The sequence below is a fragment of the Ceratotherium simum genome, chromosome 9 (genome assembly GCF_057802395.1).
Source record: "Ceratotherium simum simum isolate JZ-2026a chromosome 9, ASM5780239v1, whole genome shotgun sequence".
In the NCBI taxonomy this organism is placed as follows: domain Eukaryota; kingdom Metazoa; phylum Chordata; class Mammalia; order Perissodactyla; family Rhinocerotidae; genus Ceratotherium; species Ceratotherium simum.
In genome coordinates this window covers 44,766,577-44,792,381 of record NC_141908.1, presented here as the reverse complement: position 1 = coordinate 44,792,381, position 25,805 = coordinate 44,766,577, and the positions used below count along the sequence as shown (strand labels likewise).

The 25,805-nt window shown below is 35.0% G+C and overlaps 1 long non-coding RNA gene across 3 annotated transcripts in view; it reads left to right on the top strand.

The window, feature by feature from the left end:
* The first annotated feature begins 5,026 nt into the window (after window positions 1–5,026).
* The window catches only part of LOC147916289 (uncharacterized), a 45,039-nt gene continuing 24,260 nt past the window's right edge, over window positions 5,027–25,805 (top strand). The window contains exons 1-3 of one of the 3 annotated variants that reach the window (XR_015553106.1): window positions 5,027–5,103; window positions 14,274–14,388; window positions 15,891–15,953. This is a non-coding gene — a long non-coding RNA (uncharacterized LOC147916289). Of the gene's footprint in view, window positions 5,104–8,577; window positions 8,624–14,273; window positions 14,389–15,890; window positions 16,098–25,805 lie in introns of those variants that run through there. The other 2 variants (XR_015553104.1, XR_015553105.1) reach the window with 2 other exon arrangements.

Below are 25,805 nucleotides of genomic sequence, written 5' to 3'. Positions count from 1 at the left end.
CACCAGGACACCCGAGGCCTGACAAAGTGTTCGTGTTATGCTTCTTCATTTCTTTGAAAGATTGCCAAAGAAATTTCATTGAATTGTCTAGTTGTATCTCCCTTCCAATTTGCTAAAGACATATTTAAGTCTTGGGGCAATTTATTTTAAACTTTTGACTTTTTTTAACAGAGTTCTTATTTGCAAATTTAAAATGTCCTTGTTCTTCTCTCTCTCTATAAAAGTCTTTGGATGTAAGACAGGTCTCTCACAGTGATTCTCAGTGTAACTTACCACCCAGAGCTATCCAGTTCTGGTCCCATTGGTTTCTAAAGCTGATTTAGGATTGGGATTACATGGACAAACTTAAAAGTTTTGATTAAAACTACTGTTTCATCTCATCTCAAAGGCAACTCTTCATGTTGTTTTCCTTAACAAGAGAACAAAGCTAGACTCTACACATCATGCCTATCCCTTATCAAATTACTTCATTCCAATTTAAAATTGTGATTAATAATGAGCATAGTTCTCTTCTCCTTGGGAGGAAAATCACATTTATTAACATTCACAGGGATGTACTGCTGTAAGTTTACATGGCAAGATATGATTTCATCCCACTTTTTCTGGTATACAGTTTTACACTTATTTATCTAGAGTCCTCTGTTTCCATCCAATAAATTGCTCTTGGCCATACCAAATGGTGTCCAGTGGCTAGAAATAATGCATACTTCCCTACAAAGTGTTCACTTTGGTTATTAATAAGAATCTGTGCAATGACAAAGTCTGCTTCATTAAGTGTTATTAACATGTTAAATTTTGACCAATGTCCCAAAATTAAAATTAATAGAAAACAGTAGCTTATTCAGGAGACTGAAGCTCTTTTCTAAACTAATTGATTTATCTTTGACCTAAGGCAAATAAATCAATTTGTAATTTAGAAAGAATTTTTTGTTTTGAAGAGATAGCTGAGTGGTATTTTACTGAAAGTCACAGAAGATTTCTCATTCTTAAACTGGGCAACTTCTGATTACTCTGCACCATTAGGGTGGAAGAAAGTGCTGTCAGGCCAAAGTACCCAGTGCCTCTATATAGCTATGTGATCTAGGCTCAAATCAATTATTGGATGAATGCTTGATCTGAATGCCAAGTGGTAGTATGGAGTTAATCTTAGTGCCATAGATCCCATTGAGTTCCTGTATGCTAAAGTGTAGTACTTAAAATAAATAAAATTATAACTATGATAATAGCTAATATTTATTGTCTTTACTGAATATCCGAAATTGTACCTTACCTGCACCATGTCATTTGATCCTTGAGATAAACATATGAGGTAAATATTGTTATGGACTGAATGTTTGTGTTCCCCCAAAATCATATGCTGAAGTCTAACCCCCAATGTGATGGTGTTTGGAGGTGGGGCTTTTGGGAGGTAATTAGGTGATGAGGGTAGAGACCTCATGAATGGTGTTAGTCCCCTTATATGAAGAGGCTAAGAAGCTAGCTTGCCCTCTTATTACCATATGAGAATACAAGAAAAAGTGGGCAGTCTGCAACTGGAAAAGAAGGCCCTCGCCAGAACCTGCTCGTGCTAGCACTTTGGACGTCCAGCCTCCAGAACGGAGAGGAATAAATATTTGTTGTTTAAGCTTCCCAGTCTATGGTTATTTGTTATAGCAGCCTGAACTGATTGACAGGTGTTAATATCATCCCTACTTTATGCTTGAGAAAGCCATAAAATACTAAGCATGTCTAGAATTGGGATTCAAATTCTGGTCTGTTTGTCTCTAGCTTTCACTCCAAAAACCATTCTGCCATAATTCTCCCCTTGACTTTTGTATATTCACAAAGTCCATGATTGTGTATAATCTACATTGACTTCTCAAAACCATGTTTTGGTCACCAGATTTCTTGGTGGTGTTTCCCAGCCAATTATTCTCTTTTGGAGCCTTGCCACTTTGAGCAAATATTTGGGCAACTGATGACAATTTTATTGAATTTTACCGTTAATATATAAAAGTGAGTATAAAATAGGAAATGAATATGCTTATACTAGATAAATGAAGTGTATACTATTAAACTTAAAAAACAGTCATGAGAAAGATGGAAATAATTAAGTGCTGAAAAGCATGAATCTTAAGCCTCATTTGGAAGCTCATGGGACTTAAGTTGACTGACCATGAGTTTTCTTAACAGTTAGAATATGCATAAAATGTTGGAAACACAGCATCAAAGACTGCTTCTAAAAATGTATGCATTTATAGTTTGTATATATTTTAATTTTGTTATATTGTATGTCATTAGATGTTCATACACTATATATTTCACATTTTTTCAGGTACTCATTATGTATAAAAGTAAGGGGCTGGGTATAGTTTAACTTAGCTTTACCTAAGAGTAACTTATATTCCAAATAAACAAATGGACTGATGTTAAAGAGTCCAATGCAACACCTGATTGTTCAACTAGACTTAGCTGAGGACCTAAAAGCTTAATAGAACACCTTCTAGATACAGATGGCTGAAGTCTACTTTCCATTATTTTTCCCCCACAGGGCCACTCTTTTCAGTGTTCTATAGTGGCTAAGATTCTGGGCTTTAGAACACACAGAACTAGCTTCAAATCCTGGCTCTACTCCTTATTAGCTGCTAAGCCATCAACACTAAGCAATCTTGAGCAAGTAACAATCTCTTTCCTCAATTACCTTCGTTTGAAATAGGACTAATGCTACTTGCCTGACAGGGCTATTATTAAGATGAAATGAAATAAGGTATAAATATGCTTATCATACAGTTTTGGCACTTAATAAATATTAATTATTTTAATTATTATTGTTATGAAATATAGAGAGGACAAGGTCTTTGTCATAATGATTGAGATTATGAGGTCAGTGGGCATGGTTTGTACTTCTGAAGACTCACGGAAGTCACTAAGTGAAAGAAACAATAATTCTTCTCTGGCCATTGAAACTGCTGGAGAAGTCTTGGGGTTCTGTACTCTTTTTGTAATATGGAGCCAGACTTGCACCTTGGCTGTTAATGAGAATCGTGTTGTTGCAGAGGACCCAGCTCAATTCCAATTGTTTGTTTTCTTTGGCATCCCCATAGTTAAATGCTATCGTGGTTTATAGAAGATTTAGGATGTTTTGAAGATTTGCTCATTCCCTACCTATTTTCACTCTATTCAAAATAAACACTTCACGTCATTAAATGCAAAATGGCTATTATATTACTTGATCCATTTCCCTTAGGGGTTCTTTTAAGGATCAAAAACGTCACTTTTGATCTTAGGATGCAAATCTACCATCTCTGTCACGTTATAGTTTAACTCCATAGTTATGTGTTGAGCTAGATATTTCTCAACTTTGGTATTTTACAAAGCAAAAGTAAAAATAAATTGAGATTTTTAAAGGTGCAATTGTGGCATTTTCAAGAAAAGCAGGAACTTTTTGATATGAACATGAAAACTTTCCCTCTTCAGAAGATTCAGGCCAATTCCTGAATGTTACCATATCAAGGAAATATTTACAGTTAGTTCCCTGAAATAAGCAACATGAAGAATAAAAAACAGTTTCATAGTCAATTGATGTCTTCTTAAAGCTTTTCTTCTTTTCTTCTTCTCTCTACTCCAAACTATTTGATCTCACAATTATTGTTTGAGTACAGAAGATACACAAATAAATCTTAAATTTTTGCATTGAAAATATAAAAGCAACAGTGGTATACTGCATATAGCTTCAAATTTTCTCTAATCTTGTCTATAGTTCAGCACAAATAAGAATCATGTAGGTGATATTATTCTTCAAATTCTGCAACAAGTGAGACAAAATTACTTTTCAGGGAGAATTTCTGCTTTTATAAAATAAGACCCCAGGACATGTAGAGCCTCTGTAGAGTTAGAACTTCTATTGTTGAATTTCATTTGGAAGATCCCAGAAGTACGTTATACTTATTTTTTCTGCTTCTGAATGAGGAAAGGCTAAGTCAAATATGCTTTGGTTAAACTTCAGTTTACGGACATAACACTGTCTTGTTAGTGATGGAACTCTGTGTGGTGTAAGTTTTGACTGATGAACATCTGGGTAATGGGAGTATTATTAAATAAAAATCTTATAGGCATCTGTGGTAAGAAAAATTGCTTTAAACTCAAGGAGAATCAAGTTTTTCTACATTGAATACAATGCAATTCTCACACTAACTACGTGGAGTTAACATAGACTTCACATGTTGAGGGTACTGTTTTCCACAAGACTCACCTTACTTTAGACACCAGCCACAAGCTCTGGGGTGCCCAGGTTACCTGTGCTTCTGACCAACTGGCTATAAATTCAGGGGATCCTACTACTCCTCAGGTTCAATAATTCATTAGAATGACTCCCAGGACTCAGGAAAATGTTATAATTATGATTATATTTTTATGATAAAATGATACAGATCAGAAACAGCCAAATGAAGAGATGCATAGGGCGATGTCTGGGAGGGTCTCAGATGTGAAACCTCAAGACCTGTCAATCTCCCAGCAAATCTATGTGTATCACTAACCAGGAAGCTCATCTGAGCTTCACTGTTTAGAGTTTTTATTGGAATTTTATTAGGTAGGCACGATTGATTGAATCTTGGCTTTAACTCAATTTCCAGCCCCCCCCTCCCTGAGATTGGGCTGATATCATGTGGCTCAAAGTTCCATCCATATAATCACCTGGCCGGTCTTTCTGGTATGGGTAGCTCCCATCCTGAAACTCTCTAGTGGCCCACTGTGAGTCACCTCGTTAGCATAAACTCTAGTGTAGTTTGAGAGGTCCACCATGAATAACAAAAGACCCTCTTATCATTTAGGAAATTCTAAAGATGCAGAATATCTCTCTCAGGTACAAGCAGATGAAGACCAAATTCTTTATCATACAATATTAAAGTTTCAGAGATCATGGTTTTTGTTGTGTGCATACTATGCAATAATTAAATAAAAATACATGAACAGCGTCCAACTCATGGGAACACTCTGAATAATCTTACTGAGGTGAATCAAATGTGATTTGCTTAATTCCAGCTCATGCTGTCCCTGCATGTGTGTATCCTTCTACCACTTCTCTGTGAAGCTGTGTCCCATCACTTCCTTAACAACATCAAGGTACGTCTGTTCCAAGAAGCCTTTCTTGTTTCCTGCACTTTGTGCTAGCTGTTTTCTTTTTCATAATCCTAACTCTACAATGATATGTATCATTGTATGCATATTACTGTCATTTAGCTGCTTAATTTTTCCTATGGACATTTGGGTTTCTGACAACTCAGAAAGACTGAGCAAGAAAATAGGATGCAGAGAATTAAAATTGATTGGAGATGAAGGAAGATTCTAGATACAGGAGGACTTTGATCCTTAGGAAGTACCAAGTAACCTATATTTTCAGTTTTTATACAAATTCTAGTAGAACAAGGTTCTGTTCCATGTCTGGCACTGGTCTTGGTTCTTAGATACAGTAATATTCAAGATAAATGAGCTCCCAGGGACAATGCATTTTAGAGAAAGGAGAGAGATAACAAGTAAACACATGCACAAGATAATTTCAAATAGTGATGAGTGATGTGAAGACGGGAAGAAGAAGAATGTGTGGGGCAGTGAGGAGGCTTCAGTTTGGGTGGTCTTCTCTGAGGATGTGATATATGGAGCAGAATGATACAAAGGAGTCAGTCACACAATGGTCTGGGGGCAGAGTGCTCCAGGCACAGCGAACAGCTGATCCAAAGTCTCTAAGACCAGATCGCACTTGGTATATTTGAAAAAACAACAAAAGGCCAGGGTAGCTTGAGATTAAAGAGCGAAAGGGAGAGAAATATGAAATGAGGTCACAGAAGAAGGCAGAAACCAGGGCCATGATAAGGGATAGATTTTATTCTATCATAAAATATAAAAACTACAGAAATATAAGAAAAATATAACCTGTAGCCTAATAGTGAGCGCTAACTATGGACAGAATATCTAATCATTTTTCTCTTCAGTACTTTTTACTGCATATGCAGAAATACATGAGAAAAAATAAGATCAGGAGTGTAGATATAGTTTTGTGACTTGACTTTTTTTCATCTAACAGTGATTACTCCTGTATTTAAAACACTGTACACATTTCTGGTTATTCCTTCTGGTTAAATTCTTAAAATAGAATTACTATGTCAAATAATATAAGTACTTTTAGGGCTTTTGATGCATAAATTTCCTCCCAGAAATATACCAATTTGCCCTCTTAGTGGTTAAAGTTTCTGATTCACTGCACCCTTTTTTTGTGTGTGTGAGGAAGATCAGCCCCGAGCTAACATCCATGCCAATCCTCCTCTTTTTGCTGAGGAAGACTGGCCCTGAGCTAATATCGTGCCGACCTTCCTCCACTTTATGTGGGACGCCACCACAGCATGGCCTGACAAGCGGTGTGTCGCTGTGCGCCGGGGATCCGAACCCGGGAGCCAGCAGCGGAACGCACACACACAACCACTATGCCACGGGGCCGGCCCCATCACTGCACCCTTTTTCACTGCACCCTTATTTTAAAAAGCACTGCAACTTTAATAGGCAACAATCATATCCTATAGTTTTTTGCTTACTACTTTTAATGAGATTAGTATAGTTTGCACTTACTTGTTGGCCTTTATATTTTGTGTGTAAACTGAATTGGTATGTTTTTCATAAAGGTTTTCTTGAGTCACTAGGTAAAAGTTTTTCATCCTCTTCTCAACTTCCAGAGCATTTCTGCTTGCTTTATGGAGTTATTTTCTCTCTTGTGTTGTAGCATTGCATGTAAATGTCCTAGTTCCCCTCACAGATGTGAGGTCAGAATCTTCGTCTCTTTTCCTGGATCCTAGCACAGTATAATACATAACGCAAATGCTTAAGACGTATTTGTTGTGGCAATAACTGATCCTCACATTTATTTTAGCAGATACTAGTATAGAGCGACTGATCTTGATTTGGGGGTGTTATTTTATTCGCGTTCTTAATTTTCAAGTGAAGTATCAATTTTGAAGTGATCCAGTTTTGATGAGTTCAATATGCTAAAATCTGCTTTACTGCATCATGAATTACTCCATTATCGTATTTCTTCCTCATTTCCTATTGTCAATGTGCACTTACTTGATTCTACTCCAATTACAGATTTTCATCAAATGCAATAGTATTTGAGCTGTTAGTTTAGTTAGACAGTTCAAACTTTACTATGTATCAGAATCACCAGGCGGGCTTGTTCAAACAGATTCATGGTCTCTACCCTCAGAGTTTCTGATTCTGTAGGCCTGAGGTGGAGTCCAAGAATTTGCATTTCTAACATGTTCCCAGGTGTTGCTGCTGCTGCTGGTCTGCAGATCATATTTTGAGAACCACTAGCCTAAAAGATACTCAGCACACTTAGCATCCCCTCGGAAAGAAACAGCAGCTGCTTCTTTGCATAATTTTTCGTATGAAGTATGTCCTAGCAAGGGATGTGGAAACGGACTTTGAGAAGAGAATTTTGTCTATAGCTTTGGTAAGTGGACTGCCTTAATGCCTTGCATTTTCTCTTGCTGGGAAATCCTCCTGTTGAGAGGGCCACCACCGTTAGCATTTTAGAACTTGTTCTACTTTAAAGAACCAAGTGAGTTCAGAAGAGAGAAGAGAGAACAATGAGAAAGGACACCTGTGATGGACACAGGAGGGGGGTGCGGGTGTGATCAAATGAGTTCCATCAAATCACCAACTCTCCCAACCCCCAAATAGAGAAGTTGGCATGTTGGCTCTACCTAAGGCTGTCTCAGAAGGGAAAAGTTATAAAAGTATAAACTGCTGCTCAGGGCAGCACAAGTCCCATGGGGGCGTCAACTTCAACAAAATTTTTAGAAAACGTGTGCCAGCTTCAAGTTGGCAATTTCTAGTTCACTTCACTATAGTCAATGACGCACCTTCACACAGTAGTGCAATAGAGACAAAGAGGAGCCTTGCAACTGCCGGGGAGAGAAAGGAGTCCTCTGAGATGAAATGTTAACATAAGAAGCGGAAATGGTTTGTCATAGTTGCAAGCTGGCTCTTTGGGGTTCACTTTCCTATAGTGAGTGAACTGTAGTGCGGTACCCTAGCAAAAAGAGTCTCAATAAAATTAGAACGATCGTTAAAAAAGGGCAGAGGGAGAGAGAGGCGTAGAGAGAGAAGGAGAGAGAGTTCTTTCTTTTGTGTGTGTGTGATAAGAAGCTTAACAAAAGTCGAAAAATGCTCTATATGGATGTGAGTTTTCATGGCAGTCTCAAGCCGACACTCGGTTGCCTTTATTATACACTAAGCTACTTTAGCAAGCCAAGGATAATGGAGAGACAGAGAATGCTGGAAACAACAGTTAGGTGGGGAGCGAGGAGAGACCTTTTCTGTAACTAAATGTTCTGTAGCTAAAGCAACAATATACATTTTCTTCCTGCTTTTCACACACTGTACTCCTCATAAGAAAGAAAAAGAATATGTGAGTTTTTCCCTGCACTGAATCCTTGAAGTTCTTTTGAAATGGAATTTAATAGAAATAATAATTTTTATTTATAAAATAACATCATATTTCATGTTTAGGGCCAGGAAAAGTCTATGTACATGAGAGAATAGCACAGGCGGAGTACGGAGTACGGAGTTGAAAGATGAATAATTTTAAAAGGTTTGTTTCCAATGGATTTCAGTGGGAAAATAAGGGGGACTTGTTTATTGGAAAACAAAACAATCAGCCGGGCTCCTTGCTCTTTTACTTTCTGAAATGTACATATGGGTAAGCTAGTCCAGGATTGGTGGGAGGAATTGAGGGATTATATTAAATAACTTGCCACTTTTATTTCAAGTGTTAGCTCAAATTTTACTCAAACTTTTAGATTTGTTTTGTTTTTCTTTTACTTATATGAGACTCCATGGAATCACAGAAAGTGAGATTTGGAAGAGATGTTAAATATGACCTACTGACAGATGATTGAATCCACTGGACAATATCTCCAACATTCTGTAGTCCAGCCACTTCTTGAGTGAGGTTGTCCTCATCAAGAGAGCTAGTTCCATGTTTGAACGTCTTTAACTGCTAGATTGAACTTCAAATCTGTCTTCTCGTAATTACCATACCTTGTTCTTCTATTTAGGTCCATATTAAGCCAATCATGTTCTTCCTCCCTGGTACAGTCCTACTAATATTTATAGACAACTATCACATCTTCTTCAGTTCTGTAGGTTAAAAATTCCCAGGACCTTCATCACTGATTGTGGAATTTCAGGTGGTCTGACCAGTACAGAGTAGAGGTCCGTAATTTATGTTGAAGCAATTTCAGATCAATTTGACATTTGGTGGCCACTCTGAAATATTGACTTTTGTCAAAATTATTAAGTATAGATCCTCCGAATCCTTTTTATTTTCATACATGTTATCCTAAGAAGTTACATCGTTTTATCTTTTATTTGTGCTGATGGTTCACTGGGTTCAAACACAGGGCATGATGTTTATTCCTATTCAGCCTCTTATAAAAGTCTATGTCCTTTCCTGTCTGTGGAGATCTTTTTGAATCCAATCTCTATCATTCAACCTATTTTGTATCACTCCAAGCTTTTCATAACTCACAAATCACCATGCTATACACGTTTGCGTGTATATGTGTGGACATGTATATGTGTGTGTTGTTGCGTGTGTATATATGTGTAGTTCTTCATAATAGGGTAGTGATTGACAGCTCATTCTCTGAAATAAAACAAATTTGATTCAAATTTTGGCTCTGTCACTTACCACTTTGTGACCTTTGGCAAATGACTTAACCTTGCAAAGTCTCTGCTTTGGCTTAAGTGAAATGGTTCCTACCTCAAGGTGTAGTTATGAGAATTGGACATAATAATGCAAATAGAGTGCTTAGCATTGTTCCTGGCACGTAATAAGCAATGGAGGGCAAATTTCTTAGGCTCACTAATTCTCAGTTTCTTGATTTGTAAAATAGAGATAATAATAGTACTTTTCTCGTTGGGTTATTGGGGGAAATGAAATGAGTTAATATATATAAGGGGCTTAGAACAGTTTCTGGCATTTAGAAGTTACTATAGATTGGCTAGTATCCTCATCGGTATTATTAATAGTTGTTAGTGTTAGTCTTACTTAACTTACAGTTATTCAAGACATGCTATTTACTTGCCTTTTTGCTACAAAATCACCCAGTTGCTTTATTATAGTCATGATTAAAATTCCAAACATGAACTGATTCCAGTGTCTTTAACTGTAATTAATACATGCTTAGTATTTTATCACAAAATATTTAATTGTTTCAATTCAGGAAACATTTATTCATTCTGATGGTTGTGTGCATTGTGGAGGGCACAATGCTAAATGAGAAATGCTTGGTTCTCAAGGGAGATTTCAATCTAGTTGGTATCTTTGAGAAGAGTCACTGATTTCCAAAATTGAAAATAATTTTTTTTCAAAGATTAAGGTTTCTCTAAACAACTGTGAGCCTCTAATTTCTTTTTCACAGAATATTGTTATGTATATTTACATCCTAACATCTTTCTTATTTTCTCCAATAACTCATATGTTACTCAAACAACCATTACTGACTACTTAGTGTGAGAGGCAATGTGTGGGGTGTTTTCCAGGATACAATTTCTCCCTCAGGAAGGCCCTACAAGGCAATGGGCAGGGCTATATGATCTTCTTACAGGGAGATGGCCTGAAAAATTATGAACAATAACATTAAGAACAATAATACAATCTGTCAAAGTGCTTACTACCTCCTTGTCTTGTGCACTATCTAATGGTGCTTCAGAACAATATTGTGCTTTTTGCAGGTGGGAATGGCTTAAGAAACCAGTTGAGGTGGAGAGAGGCTATTGAGCCAGGTTTTGAGGAAACAAGATGGGTGGTGTATCTTTGGCTAGAATAGGGGCTGTGGGCATGGGGAAGGAAATACTGAGGTTGGAAATCTATTTGGAGCATTTTCTGGAGTGTTACAAACATAAAGAAGTTTTTAAAAAATTTATGTGCTATGTAAAGCTACTTCATTTTAACATACCTTTATTTTATGCTTTTAAATTTTTTTACAACTAAAAATTATTTAAACTCACTATGCTAATTTTGTTTATGCTTATGTGTTACCTATCAGAATGTATTGAAAAAAATTAAGTGATAAACTTGACGTATTACCTGTTGCCTTATGTAACAATGTTTAGCTAAACAATTCCAGTTTTTCTCTAAGATATACCAACATTTTATAGAAATAGCTTCCAAGTAATTATTTGGTTTCAAGACAATGGGTACATGTGTTCTATTTTATATTTTCTTATTTTTCCTTTATTGAAGGCTTTCAGTGTTGTTGTTGTTTTTTTTAATTCTCTCTATATATTATAGTTTGAAAAGTTTACTAAATTTTATGTTTAGTTCAGGAAAAAAATGGGCTTTGAAAATATCACTATGAGAAAAGAATTCAGAAAAGTTTTATAAGACATAAGAATATTAGTAGCAGCAAACATGTTTGCAAAACATTTTTGCACTTGCTTTATTTTCCAATAATCAGTATATTTCCTAGCAGATAGTAGGCACTCAATAAAATGCTTTTTTAAATAGATAAATTAATGAGACTAAAGTTGTGAGTCTTATTTCCAAAAATATTCAGAAACATGATTCCGAGAAACAGTCTATTTTCTATCCTTAAGCTTCTTCTCAATAAGCCTTCTGGGAAATAGATAGTATTAATGCTAATGGAGATTCATTAACAGTATGTATAGCTCAGGTGAAATTATAGTTTATTAAGTAATATCAACTTTATTTAGAAATGAAAGCACATATTTAAAATTTTTTGTTAACGATAATAGGCCACAAATTTAAAATAGACTGTAGAGATGAAAGGGATCTTAGAGACCATCTGGCCCCACTGACTAAGTTTATAGATAAGGAAACTGAAGCTCATAGTGATTGACAATTAATTAATTAATGCTCATGAGTAGAAGCCACAGTTCCTGACTCCCAGTCCTGTGTCCTCTTGCCACCTATATCATGCCATCTTCCCATTGCCAAGCTTTGTGTATAAATGATGGATAGCCCTCATTTCACACATTTAGCGATTGTTCTCTAAAACTATGCCATGAGACTATTGAATTTCCATTGGACCCTGATGCTAATGAACACAGCATATTGACTGATATTCTTTTGGCTACATTTGTTACATTTAAAGTAAGTCAATTGAAATTTTGATGTAGCTTCAAAACACCATAAAGGTGAGGAAGTGGTCTATTTGTTCCTTTCCAGGCAAAACCATGTGTAAGAAAATTTTCTTCACCCTGTTACAGGAATAAAGAGTTGACTAAAACATAGCATATTCTTTAAGTCCTTAATCAAGGTGCTTCATATCACGTAGTTTGTTTTTATTCCACCTACTGTCTTACGTATGAAACTAATATCCTATTTATTGAATTCCCTTACTTTTGATTTTGGGCACTCGTTCACACTTGCTATTATCTCTACTTCTAATACACATAATTTTAATATGCCCTTTAAAACTGTAAACCACTCTTCATGGAGGGGTTCATATTTGAGCTGAGATTTAAAGAATGAGTGAATGAATAAATGATTGAATAGTGATCACCATTACCTTTATTAGAGTGAAGGACACCTTTATTTCATGGTATGTTGTCATGGTTTCCGGGGAATGGAGATTCTTACTGTTAAAACAAAGCCAGTTTCCTGCCTACAAAGGTTAAATATTAATTTCTTGCCAAGCTATTAAACTGGCAATTATGTTTTTTTAAGTGTTTCTGCATCGTGTTGTGTTTCTGCCTTCATATAATGTCCAACCTGAATTAACATGACTGCACAGATGCTAAATGACTGTACCCAAATCACTTGTGTCCTATTTTATACTATACTTCATGAACTGTGCTAGACCAAGAGAACATTTTCTCTCCAGCTCCAAGTCACACCATATGTCTTCAAATTCATTGGATATAGACTTGTGATCAATTTACTGCCCACTGGATCTCACTGTTGCTTTCTTAAAATTTAAATGGAAGGGAAAATACATAGCAATAAAAGTTTAAGTTATAAGAATATGTGTTTTTATATTTAAGTTTTTAATAGAATTAACTTTTTATTTGTATAGGTCAGGGAATAAGCAGTAATTTTTAATGCCTGAAGTATAAAACTGCAGAAAATTTGTCATTTGGTTTTGTGCAATGAGCTGAAATTTAAGGTGTTTTTATTTAGAAGGTTTATGAAATTCAGACATGATTAAAGTCATTTTTTTTATTATAAACAAAGGTGTTATTTTGAGACTATAACATGCCAGACTACTGGGGTAACAGGATGAACTATATTAAAATTGAAAGGAGACCATGGATGCAAGCTACTCTCCGAATGGTGATGGGTTGGGAACCAGTCTTTCAGGCTTTGTCCTTCTACACAGAAGTGGTCAATAAATCTTGTGGTTACTTCAGTTTGCATTGGTCTTCTGAAGGTATTTCTATTTGCCTTCCTAAACCAGACTTCCTTTGGAAGCATCTCTGATGACAAGCAGGAGTGGCTCCTATTTACACATATGCAAACTGAAACTCTGGCTTGAAACAAAGCAGCAAATTAAACCTCAGGGAACATCTTCAGTTTGAGGACACTCCGGTCAACCCACCTTATTCATAGTGAGGTCTGATTTTAGGGTAAATGTCCAATCTGTACCTTTGTATGAAAAGAGAAATATGAAGAGTGCTTTGTCATGAAGACTGTTTTGAATGAAGTATTCTCCCTCTATCAGAGAGGAAATAGTCATGCTCCAGAAAAAAGAAAACAAACAAACAAACAAATTCATAAGTTTCTAAAATAATTAGAAACTCTTTTGTCATTTTCAGAGTATTAAAGAGGGTTAGACTCATTTACTCCTCACTATGAAGAAAGGATTGGGACCCCAACAATTCATTTAATTTGCAAATGTTTTCTCAGATCTGAACCAGCACCATGCTGGGCACTGCGGGTAATGAGCAGAGTTATCATGCTTCTGGTGATGACAGCTTCCCCTCAGTGGTCTTCCTCTGCGCTCTAGAGGTACTAGTAGGAGCCCTCAAATCAGAGAGATTAAAATAAGAGACTCTGGGTTAAGTAAATGAAAGATGGAAGTGTAGATGTGTGATTTGGTGGTGATAGGATTATCAAGGCAGTCCTAGGGGAGAAGAGAAGCCTGGCGGAGGATGGGAGCCAGCTACATAGCCTTGTAGAAAAATCCATTTCTCTCATCTTGCTCCTAAGGGAAGAGTGGTAATGAAAAAGAGATAAGCAATACAAATTTTCAGCTCATTTCTCCCATTTGCAGGTAAGTAGAATTTGTTCCAGATAAGAGAGGATAGCGATTGGAATCTCCACCCTTCCAGAAACAACATTCTATCTTCGAACATTTCAGGTGGCTGAATTGCACTTTTATTTTCCAGGTAAGCCAAAAAATAGTTTCTCTGTATCTTTACTCTGTTAGTGACCAAATATTAAAGTTCATTTTTTTAAAACAAGAAAAGAAAGTAGCATATTATTAGGTAAAACATTTATTCCTGAGTGCTTATATCCCACAGAACACACGCTATTATTTGACTAGTTTGTTTTTAAATATTCTGGGAAAAGTTAGACCAACTGTTTGTACAGAATTTGCCTTGCTTTCTCTCATATTCTGCCAGAATTTTCTTTTTCTTTTAATTGCCTTATTTTTAATTTTACCTTCTTGCTCTAGGCTTTATATTGACTTTCAGTTTTCAATGTTTACACACATTAGGTATTTGTAGACAATTCTCATGTTCCCCTTAGTTAGCCAACCACATGTACATTATTTATTCTTTTAATATTTCCTCTGGAGTAAATACCTCTGGTTCCCTAATTATTCCTGTTGATTTCCTCTGAACTTCCTGCAGTATCTCTCTCTTTTTCTCATAATGAGATCCCCAAACTGAACGCATATTCCTGCTTCAGTCTCTCCTGACTTACAAAGAGGGGACTCTTTTCCTCTGTTCCATAACGTTTTTTTTTTTTCGTATGCAGTCCAGAATAACAATGACCTTCCTCACTTAACAAGTTTCAGTGTGAACCTGCTCATAATTACCTTCTGATAATATTTAAAATATTTCAGAAATATGAACTCACTTCCCGTCTTGTGACTGTAGGTGTTTGGTAGACTTGGGAAATTGTGATCTCCAGTTCTTTGAGGCCAGGGCTTTCAAATGATTGTGTCATTCTGATTCGTGATGATCCAGCACACCATAATCAGGGACTGCAGTAAGTCCACTTCTGCAGCTTCTCCAGGCTTCCATTGCTTCATAATTGATGAAGTGTCAGAAAGGGAAGAAGACTGGCAAAATGGATTCTTTCAGAGAGCGATGGGGATTTCACATATGTGAAAGGAAAAATGTCCATCTTTTGGTTTATCCTCATGAAGAGATTTAATATGTTATTTCCGTGATCTCCTTCCTTCAGTCATTTACAATGCTGCCTTAATTAATTTCCCTGAAATATCATTTTAGAATGTTACTCTTAAATGCTTCCATGTCTTCCCATTGCTTACGTGACAAAAATCCAAACTTTTTAGCTTAGTGTTTAAGGATCTCTCCAAAGAGTCCAGCCTTGTGCCGGCTTTTACCCTTTTAAGAATCCTAATTTTTTATGTGTGAGTGTGTGTCTTTGTGTGTGTACAACTCACTACTTCCACATTTTTCTTCATAAAATTCTGCTCACTGTACAACTTTCTTTTTTGTATAGCTTGATTATCCTTGTAAATCTTTCTACAGCTCCATTATTCCTTGCTCTTAGTAATGATCATTTGACCATATTATTCACCGTCTTGTGTTGTTAGACATTTCTTCACATATCTACAGTGTATCTCTCTTCCAAAATTGCAAGTTCTATGAACAAAATAACTGTGTTTTCATTTTCTGTACGTTGTCTAGCACAGAGTAAAGTCTCTCAAAAACAACAGATGAAGAATGATTTCCCACACTATTCATAATGCTTACAGGTAATGAAAATACCAAATATTAGTAAATGTTAAGCATTTAACTGTGCCCCCTCCAAGTTCATATGTTAAACATATGTACCTCACTATGTGACCTTATTTGGAAATAAGGTCATTGCAGATGTAACACGTTAAGATGAGATCATATTGGAGTATGTTGGGCCCCTAAACCAATATGACTGGTGTCATTACACAAAGGGTAAATTTGGACACAGAAACACACAGATGCTAGGAGAAAGGCCTGAGACAGATCCTTCCCTAGCATCCTCAGAGGGAGCATGGCCTTGCAACACCTTGATTTTGGACTTCTAGTCTCCATAACTGTGAGATAATAAATTTCTGATGTTTAAGCTACTCAGTTTGTGGTACTTTATTACAGCAGCCCTAACAAACTAATACACTAAGAAACTAATAATACTTTATGAAAATGATGCCCAATTAGTAGGGCTACCATATGTAGTCATATTTTTTCTCTTTCTTTAAAAAAATTTGATTCATATTGCCTGAGATACAAGTATGAAATTAATAAAATGGTCTTTAACATCTCGTTGGATACAGAGTGCTGTGAATCCTATCCTGAAAGAAAAGCCTCTCGTTATGACTACAATAGACAATTTCCTAAGTGTATCTTCTGCTTTCATGGCCTTGGCTTGTACATTTTTTCCCTCTGAGATTTGCCACTCATGTTGACATGGATTTGTTGTGCGTGATGCAGTGACAAAATCAATGAAAAAGACAAGTGACTCTTCTGCTTTCAAAAGGACTTTATTTTTTGTTGCTTATTGTGGTAACTTAAGCCCACCAAACTATTTCTATGAAGATGGAGCTATTTCTTTGATCCATTCTGTTCTGCCTGTAGCTTCGAGACTGCGGTTAGAAATACCACTTGGTACATTTCCAAAAATTTTACTCTCATAAAAATAAATTTATGTGACCATATGTCCTAAAATGATACCCTCCCTGGTCTAATGATCCTGACCAATAAGGAGCTTAAATCAGCAATTCAAATTGAAAGACATATATCATTGTTTATTAATTTCCTCTTCTCTTCTTGTAAAAAAATATCTTATTTCCATCCAGAGTGAAAAGGGGTGTCTTTTTTCCCACCCACATTCCTCACACTTATCTAAAATAAATAACATTTTTTAAAGCTGAAACTTCTGGTTCTAAAGTTATCTATGTAAATAAAAAATTGTGTAAATTCTAAGTATGTATACTAACCATAAATTTAAAATTAGATTTTAAAACTAAAGAGTCACATTATCAGATGTGTGTTTGGGAAATGGAAGTGCCCTGTGGAGAGAGAGTCCTAGGGCAGGGCATTGCCTAGGAAAGGACTGATGAAGGCTCAGATGAAGGGAGTAGCTGTTTGGAGGGTGACGGAGGGGTGAAGGTGGTCAAATTGATAGAAATTTGTTATCATTTAACTTGGAGGGTGACAAAGAAAGAGAACTTCTTGGGGCCGGCCCAGTGGTGTAGCGGTGAAATGTAGGGTTCGGATCCCGGGCACGCACCGACACACTGCTTGTCAAGCCATGCTGTGGTGGCATCCCATATAAAGTAGAGGAAGATGGGCATGGATGTTAGCCCAGGGCCAATCTTCCTCAGCAAAAAAACAGGAGGATTGGGAACAGATGTTAGCTCAAGGCTAATCTTCCTCACAACAAAAAAAAGAGAACTTGATAATTCCAGCTTCATTTTAGTAGATTGTAAGGGTGTTGACCGAGAAATCCCATAAGAACCATGTAAGGTATTATTGCTATTGTTGTTCTTGTTGTTATTGTTTACCAGTCCAGGGAAAGATAAAAAGAAAATTTATCTTTTCGTCATGAAATGAATTTAAATGTGAGTAGAATAAAAGAAGATCAATATGAATAAATTTCTAAAATTTTATTGCCATTGACTATGTAATTTGAGAGAATAATTTATCCAAATATGGCTAAAAATAAAAGTGTAGGAAAAAGAAAATTTTCAGTATGAAGAAATCAAAATGTTAACAAATTATATGGTTTATAATAAAATGGAATCAAGATTGCTTGTACATTATGGAAAATAATCTATGCTGCTAATACACTGTTACTCCTATAAGTTGACTGTCCAATGAGAGATCTTGCCTTGAATATTTTGACAGTTCTGGATTGCATTTTCATTACTGGATTTCAAAATTAATAATCTGGCTTTAGTCAACTATGTCATATCACTAGCATGAAGTTGTAGCTCTGGTGATCCCAAGTTAATATTTTGCATACCGGTTTTGGAAAAAAAGTTATTTTGTTTTTTATGGGTATGGCTTTATTTATTTATTTATTTATTTATTTATTTATTTATTTATTTATTTATTATGTGAGGAAGATCAGCCCTGAGCTAACATCCATGCTAATCCTCCTCTTTTTGCTGAGGAAGACCGGCCCTGAGCTAACATCTATTGCCAATCCTCCTCCTTTTTTTCCCCAAAGCCCCAGTAGATAGTTGTATGTCATAGTTGCATATCCTTCTAGTTGCTGTATGTGGGACGCGGCCTCAGCATGGCTGGAGAAGCGGTGCGTCGGTGCGCGCCTGGGATCCGAACCCAGGCCGCCAGTAGTGGAGTGTGCAGACTTAACCGCTAAGCCACAGGGGCAGCCCTATGGGTATGACTTTAAACACATGATTTTCGATGACCTTTTATGAGAAAAGACAAGCAGGTTGTAATTGTAGATCTTTCTTTCTGCAGTCCCCAAAGAACCACTATCAAAACAGATTCTTGCCAAGCTCAAATCAAAAAGACACAAAATTCAAAAAAAGTAGTTATAGAATAAAAGTAACACATGCAAATCATAAATTAAAAATTATTCTAAAAAGCAATTATACAAGTAGTAAGTATTATAGGAAGAAAACAGAATGAATATTTCTTAAATTCTGTACCAGGCATGCTATGTAATTAACTTACTAAATACAACAAACACATAAGTTAGGTACCATTATCTCTACTTTAAAGATAGAGTTCAGAGAAGTTAAGCTGTTTGCCCAAGATTACACAGCTCATAAGGAGTAGAACTACCTCTGAATTCATATTCTTTTCCTTCTTTAGCTTATACTTTTTTCACTATAGTATGACACCTTTCTACAAACACATGAACACATAGGACTACATGAACTGCATAAAGGCCCTTACCTTAATCTCTTTTGTCCTTTTGCAAATAATCCCACTGAAATTTAGAAATGAGTTTTTACTCCTTACTCCTTGCTTCATTGGAGCTGATTTGTGTTTTGTAAAACAGCACCTTTCTCAAAATTGAACTTGAGAGATAGAAAACAGCTCAAGATCTATTCAGCATGTTTTGTTTTTCCTTTGTCCAGGTTGAAAAAAATTATATACCTATGTCTATATCTGTATATGTCTATTATGTATGTCTAAATATATATAGACACACACATACTTAAGTATAAAGGATAATATAATAGTTTATAGGAGTTATTTATATACTTTTGAAACCAATTCTTTATCTGGCATGTGTTACAGAATCTTTCGAAGTCTATGACTTGTCTTTCAGCTTTGTTTGTGCTATCTTTTGGTCTAGCAGTACAAAAATAATTTAAATTCTAGGATGTAATATAATCCTTATTCACTTTCTTCTAATAATTCTAAATTTTGTTTTTTATATATCAGTTTTTAATTCATCTGGCATTCTTTTTCTGAATAGTGTGAAGCAGGTATTTACTTATTTTTCGTATGGATTTGAAATATGGCAGTTTATTGAATACCATCTTTTGCAAAGGAAAATGCCTAACTATTATGCTTAATGCTTTTGGCTGAATATAACAATAAACAAATCAAGGTTTATTTGTCTCATATAGTAAAACATCTGTAGGCAAGAAGCTTCCCATATTGATTCAGTGGATTTACAATCTCAGAACTCATGCCTGAAATTTTTCTCATTCTTTTCCTCATTCTTGCTACCTCATGATCACAAGGATGTTGCTGCAACTCCAGCTACCACTTCTCCAATCTAGCAAAAAAGAAGAGGAAGAGGAAGGGGCAATTGTAGATTCTAGTTGAACTGTCCTTTATTTTAAAATCAGTATAGTAAAAATTTTCCTGTAAGCTCCACCCAAAAGATTTCTGCTTATATTTTATTGGTCAGAACTGGGCTACATGGCTCTTTAGACAAGTAATGACTAAATGGAAGAAGTGTGTCATAACTATTTTAGACTAAGCTCAATTTACTTCCTGCAGCTAGACTAGAGCCCTGTGCTCCCTAGGATGAAGGGATCTCTCATTATGCCTGAACGAATTCAGGTTCTATGAGCATAGAAGAGGGAGGTTGTGTTTTGAAGGAAAAGAATGGTGTTTGCCGTAGTTTATATTTAAATTTCTATTATTTGATTTATCATTTTTAAAGTAATCTCATTTGGCCACCAGCTTTTAAAGTTGAAGATTGTTATACTTCCCCTACCTTTTAGATTCTCTTCCTCCATTGATATTATTTTATATTTTCAGACTGTTTTGGAGCCGTAAACCCTATTTTTAAAAGCCTCAATCCTACACTTAAATGTATTTAATGCTTACTTCCACTCCTTTTAGTGTAATTGCATTGACTTAAAAGGATTTTATAGTCTCATGAAAACTATAATCGCAGAGTTCTTGCACATTTCAAACATCCTCTTTTACCTTTATCTTGTACCACGTCTTGGCTGGACACGGCATTGTTTGATCATCCCATCTTTTCTTGAGGGTTTTGTAGGTGTTCACTCATTTCTAGCACTGAATATTTCTGTGGAAAAGTCTGAAGCCAGCTTGCTTTTCCCTCTATTATCATTTTATTTGTTTTTACCTTGATTTTTAAGTGAGTCTCTTTTTTCGTATTCAATCTTCAATAACTTTAACAAGCTATGTCATTGGTATTGCTTTCCCTCCACATTTGTTTTGGAATAATGGTATGTGATTTAAATCAATAGGTTGAAAGTTTTCTTAATTTATATCCTTTTCTTAGTCAAATAGTTTTTTTGTTTTTTCCAATTATTTTATTGAAGTCATATTAGCTTATAACATTGTGTAATTTCAGGTATACATTATTATATATCAGTTTCCATATAGAGTGCATTGTGCTCACCACCAATAGTTTAATTTTTATCCTTCACCATACATACATGCCCCTGTACCCCTTTTGCCCACCCCCCATCCCCTTCCCCTCTGGTAACCACCAATCTGTTTTCTTTATCCATGTGTTTATCTTCCACATATGAGTGAAATCATACATTGTTTTTCTTTCTCTGTTGGGCTTACTTTGATTAACATAATTACCCTCAAGGTCCATCCATATTGTTTCAAATGGGATGATTTTGTCTTTTTGTATAGCTGAGTAGTATTCCATTGTCTATATATACCATATCTTCTTTATGCATTCATCAGTCGATGGGCACTTGGATTGCTTTCATGTCTTGGCTGTTGTGAATCATGCTGCAATGAACATAGGGGTGCATAAATCTCTTTGGATTGTTGATTACATGTTCTTTGGATAAATATTCAGTAGTGGGATAGCTGAATCGTATGGTAGTTCTATTTTTAATTTTTTGAGAAACATCCATACTGTTTTCCACAGTGGCTGCACCAGTTTGCATTCCCACCAGCAGTGTATGAGGGTTCCCTTTTCTCTACATCCTCTCCAACATTTGTTATTTTTTGTCTTGGTAATTATAGCCATTCTAACAGATGTAAAGTGATATCTTACTGTAGTTTTTTTTTTTTTTTTGATTCTCTTCTTTAGGGATATCAGTTAATTATGCTTTAGGATATCCCTTATCTATTTTCCCTAGCTATCATCTTCACTCTAAATCTTTTGCAGCAAAAAAGACTTCTAAATTAATCTCAAATTGATAGAAAGACCAGATATAGACATCATTTGGATAAATCAAGCAGGTTTTAATTCTTTAAAGGATATAGGAGGAATTAAGTGAATGATGATACATAACAGATAATTCAACAACAATATGAATAGACAGAGATGTATATTTTTGATTCTCATCCACTCACCTCAAGTAAAATTTATCATTAGTCAGCACTTAGTATCAAGGTAATTTTGAATTAGCGAGGGTAATATCAGACCTTAAATTAGTTTATCTGGCACCTTCAAACCCAGACTTATATACATAATGATCTGTATAAAAACTAGTCTGGCTGTTTGCTAGGGACCATCTCATCAAAGCTAGATATATTTTATCAATCTCAGGATTATAGAGTATACGATAAGATCAGAGAATGGCAGAGCATACTTAGGCATGAGTTTAGTCCTAATTTATCCCTTAACTCCTCACGCTAACAAGACCTAATGAGATAAAATTCTGAACGTGTAGCTCTATAACTAGAACAAATGGTGGTGACCCAGACATCCAGGAGTCATGTTAACAGGCCCTTAGTTAAGTGGCTAATTACAGAAACTCTTTGTTAATATCCATTTCATTTTTCTTGATCCTAACTGCCATGTACCTTCCTGTGTTCCCAAATATGTTTATTTTCCTTTGTTCTGCTTCTATGTGGCCTTCATTTATGTCACTTTAACTTCTTTCCTGAGCTATGCCTATGCATGTTTTTATCTCTTCTGTTGTTTCACCATATTTTCCCTTCATTTTTTGTATCTCTTCTAATAATTTGTGGTTTAGTTTAAAAGAGTGATCTTTCATTAAGTTTTAAAAATTCTTAGTAATATGTTTGATAGGTAAGACTAGCAGGAAAACAATATTTGAAAAGATAATTTCAGATAATTTTCCAAAACTGAAGAAGGACATTAGTCTTCAGATCCAAAGCTCACTCCAAGAACCAAGAACCGAGAGTAAAAATAAAACAAGTCATTTTTAGACTCACTGAAGTGGTCCTAAAGAAAATAAGGATAAAGATAGAATCTTTCAATATAATCAGAAGAAAAAAAAATACTGACTTCATATAAAGGAACAACAGTTAGATAATCAGAATTTTCATTGGTAATAATGCATGCCAAAACTACGGAATAATAACTTTAAAATATTGAGTTACATTACTGTCAACTTAGAATTTTATGCCCAGCTAGAGTGTCATTCAAGAGTGAAACCAAAATTAAAACATCAGAAATTTGGATATATAAACCCATAAGCCCTATCTAAAAAAACCCAAAAAACAAAAAATCCAGACAGACAAAAATGAAACCTGTTAAAAATGTATTTTCAATGAGAAAAAAAAGTGAAGAAAAATAGAGAAGTTGTGGGTTACAAGAAATAATGGAATGGTCAACATAAAAATTAGCAAAATTTTCTGGTTAAATTTAATTAACTAATCCTCCTTAAAAAACACATTAATTTTGCAAAGGTAAAGAGATGAAAAGTTTTAAAGAATTAAAAAATATTTACAAAAAATAATATTTGAGGGACAGTAAGGTTAAAGAACGGTGAAAGTGTTTCCTTGTGATGGCCAAAAAGAGATTAGAAGAACTGGATAATGTAGATTTTAAGATGTCTGTAAATAATAAATATGAAGGTAAACAGTAAAAGATGAGAAATCCAATTTAGATTGTAAAAATCAGCAATGAAAAAAAGCATAGAATATTTGTCAATCCACATGAAAGTAAGGAAGGAAAAGAAATAGGATAAATAATATGAATGGTAAGCAGAAAACACAAAATGGTATGGAGGAAATAATTTTAAATATATTGGTAACCATAATATACATTAACAAATTAAATTTACCTTTTTAAGTCCAAAAGCCAGCTATATGTTATGTATAAGTGATATACATGAACAAAATCCCAAAGAATGGTCAAAAATAAAATAATGTAAAATAATGTTCTAGGAAAATACAAAATTTAAAAAACAAAAATAGCAAAACTTATGTAAAATTAAATGGAATTTTACCTTCCTTGCACAATTAAAAAAAATAAAGAAGGTCATTATGTCATGATAAAGGAAAAATACACCAAAAATATATTCAGAAGCTTATGTGCACTTAACAATCTAGCTCAAAAATGTATCAAGGCAAACACAGACAAAATGATAGTAAGGGATTCACAAATCCATAATGAGAACAGGAAATTTTAAAGCAGCTCTGTCAGAAACCGATTGACCAAACAGGCAAAAATATAACAAGAGCATAAGTAAGTTCTAGACACTTTGAACAACAATACTAAAAATTTTGAGCTGATAGTTGTAATAGAAATCTGCTTCCAATAAATAGAAAATTTATATTCTTTGGCAGTATTTTTAGAACATTTACAAAGATTTACCAGGCATCAGTTTGCAAAGGGAATTTCAAAGAGTTTAAAAAATTAATATGAAATATGCCATATTCTTTAATAATGTTATTAAAATAAAAATCAACAATGAAAAGACTGAAATTTTCTTCGTATTAAGAGACTTTATAATGAGCTCCTAAGTAATGGATTATTCAAAAAATCTTAATGGAAATGACAAAATATTTACTACTGAGGAAATTGAAAGTGATCAATATGTGCATGAAATCCTGTGGCATGCAGTTAAAATAGTACTCTTATGTAAATTGACAGTTTCAAATGCTTTTGTTAAAAATAGAAGAACAAACAAATGAAAATAAGTGATACCCATACTCCCCTAAAGAATTAAGAAGAGTTACCTGGAAGTAAACATAAAACTCTGATAAAGGGAGGAAAAAATAAAGGCAAAAACAATATTTAATAAAATCCAAAATAATAGCAGGATAAAAAGAAATATAGTAGTCAAAATTCCAGGAAATAAAAACAGTACAAAAAATCCAAATGTCAGCATGCCAACGTAAAATGTGAAGCAAAATGGGATTGAGCTTTGAGGACAATTGATTATGCGAGTCATCAAGTTCCTTAATGAATGATATTCTCGATTGCAAATCCATCCTCAAATGGCTGTTTCCAGTGATGACCCTAGTTAAATCTAAGAGCATTTTTATTTCACAGTGGAACTCTTTGTTTCAGCAAAAGTAAAGTGCCACGTTTCACTAGGCAAATGGGTTCTGGAGATAGAACAGCCAGGTGAGATGCCTTGTTCCACCAGGTACTAGTTCTGCAACCTAGGAAAATTCACCCTTTCTAATTCCCTCTGCAAAACAGAGATAGTAGTGTTATCATATAATCCATGTAGAACACATAGCATAGCGTTTAGTACAGAAATAAGCAACCAGTAAATATTATGATTTCTTCTTCTTGTTGTTGTATTAGAATATAAAGTGGAAATATATGATTGAGTTACAGGAATAAAAATCATATCTATTTCCTCCACAGCAACTTAGAAAAATTTCCCTGACTTTACGTTTATTGATCAGATAGAAACTGACAGTCCAAGCAAGGATGGTTGCAATTAACATGAGAGAAAGAGGAAGGAGAAGGAGAAGGAGAATGAGGAGGAGGGGGAGGAGGAGGGGGTGGAAGACGACAGAGGGAAGGGAGAATATGCTTTGTGCATGTGTATTTTTGTGCATGAGTATATTGTGTATATGTACACTCTTTGGGCATACTGTATTTTCAGTTAAAGAAGATGTGTCACATCTATAGAGTTAGATGAGTGACCATCACAGAACTTAGCACAACGTTTGACACCTAGGAAGCATTAAATAAATGTCTTTTGGGCTAAGTTGAAGTAATAAGGAATATGCAAGTTGTTAATTCTGTTATCAAAGATGGAGTGTATAAGTGAAATAACTGACAAAAAACAAACTTGAAAAAAACTGACATAGTTTCAGAAACTAGTTACTCAGAATGTATAACAGCAGATAGATGAAATTTTCCTTTTCAGGAAAGCAAGCTAAAGAAGTGAGCAAGGCTATTTTTAATGTTTTGCAATAACTTTGTCTAATGTTTCCCCCCCTCCTTGCCCGTTTTCACATTTCTTTATATGCATATACAC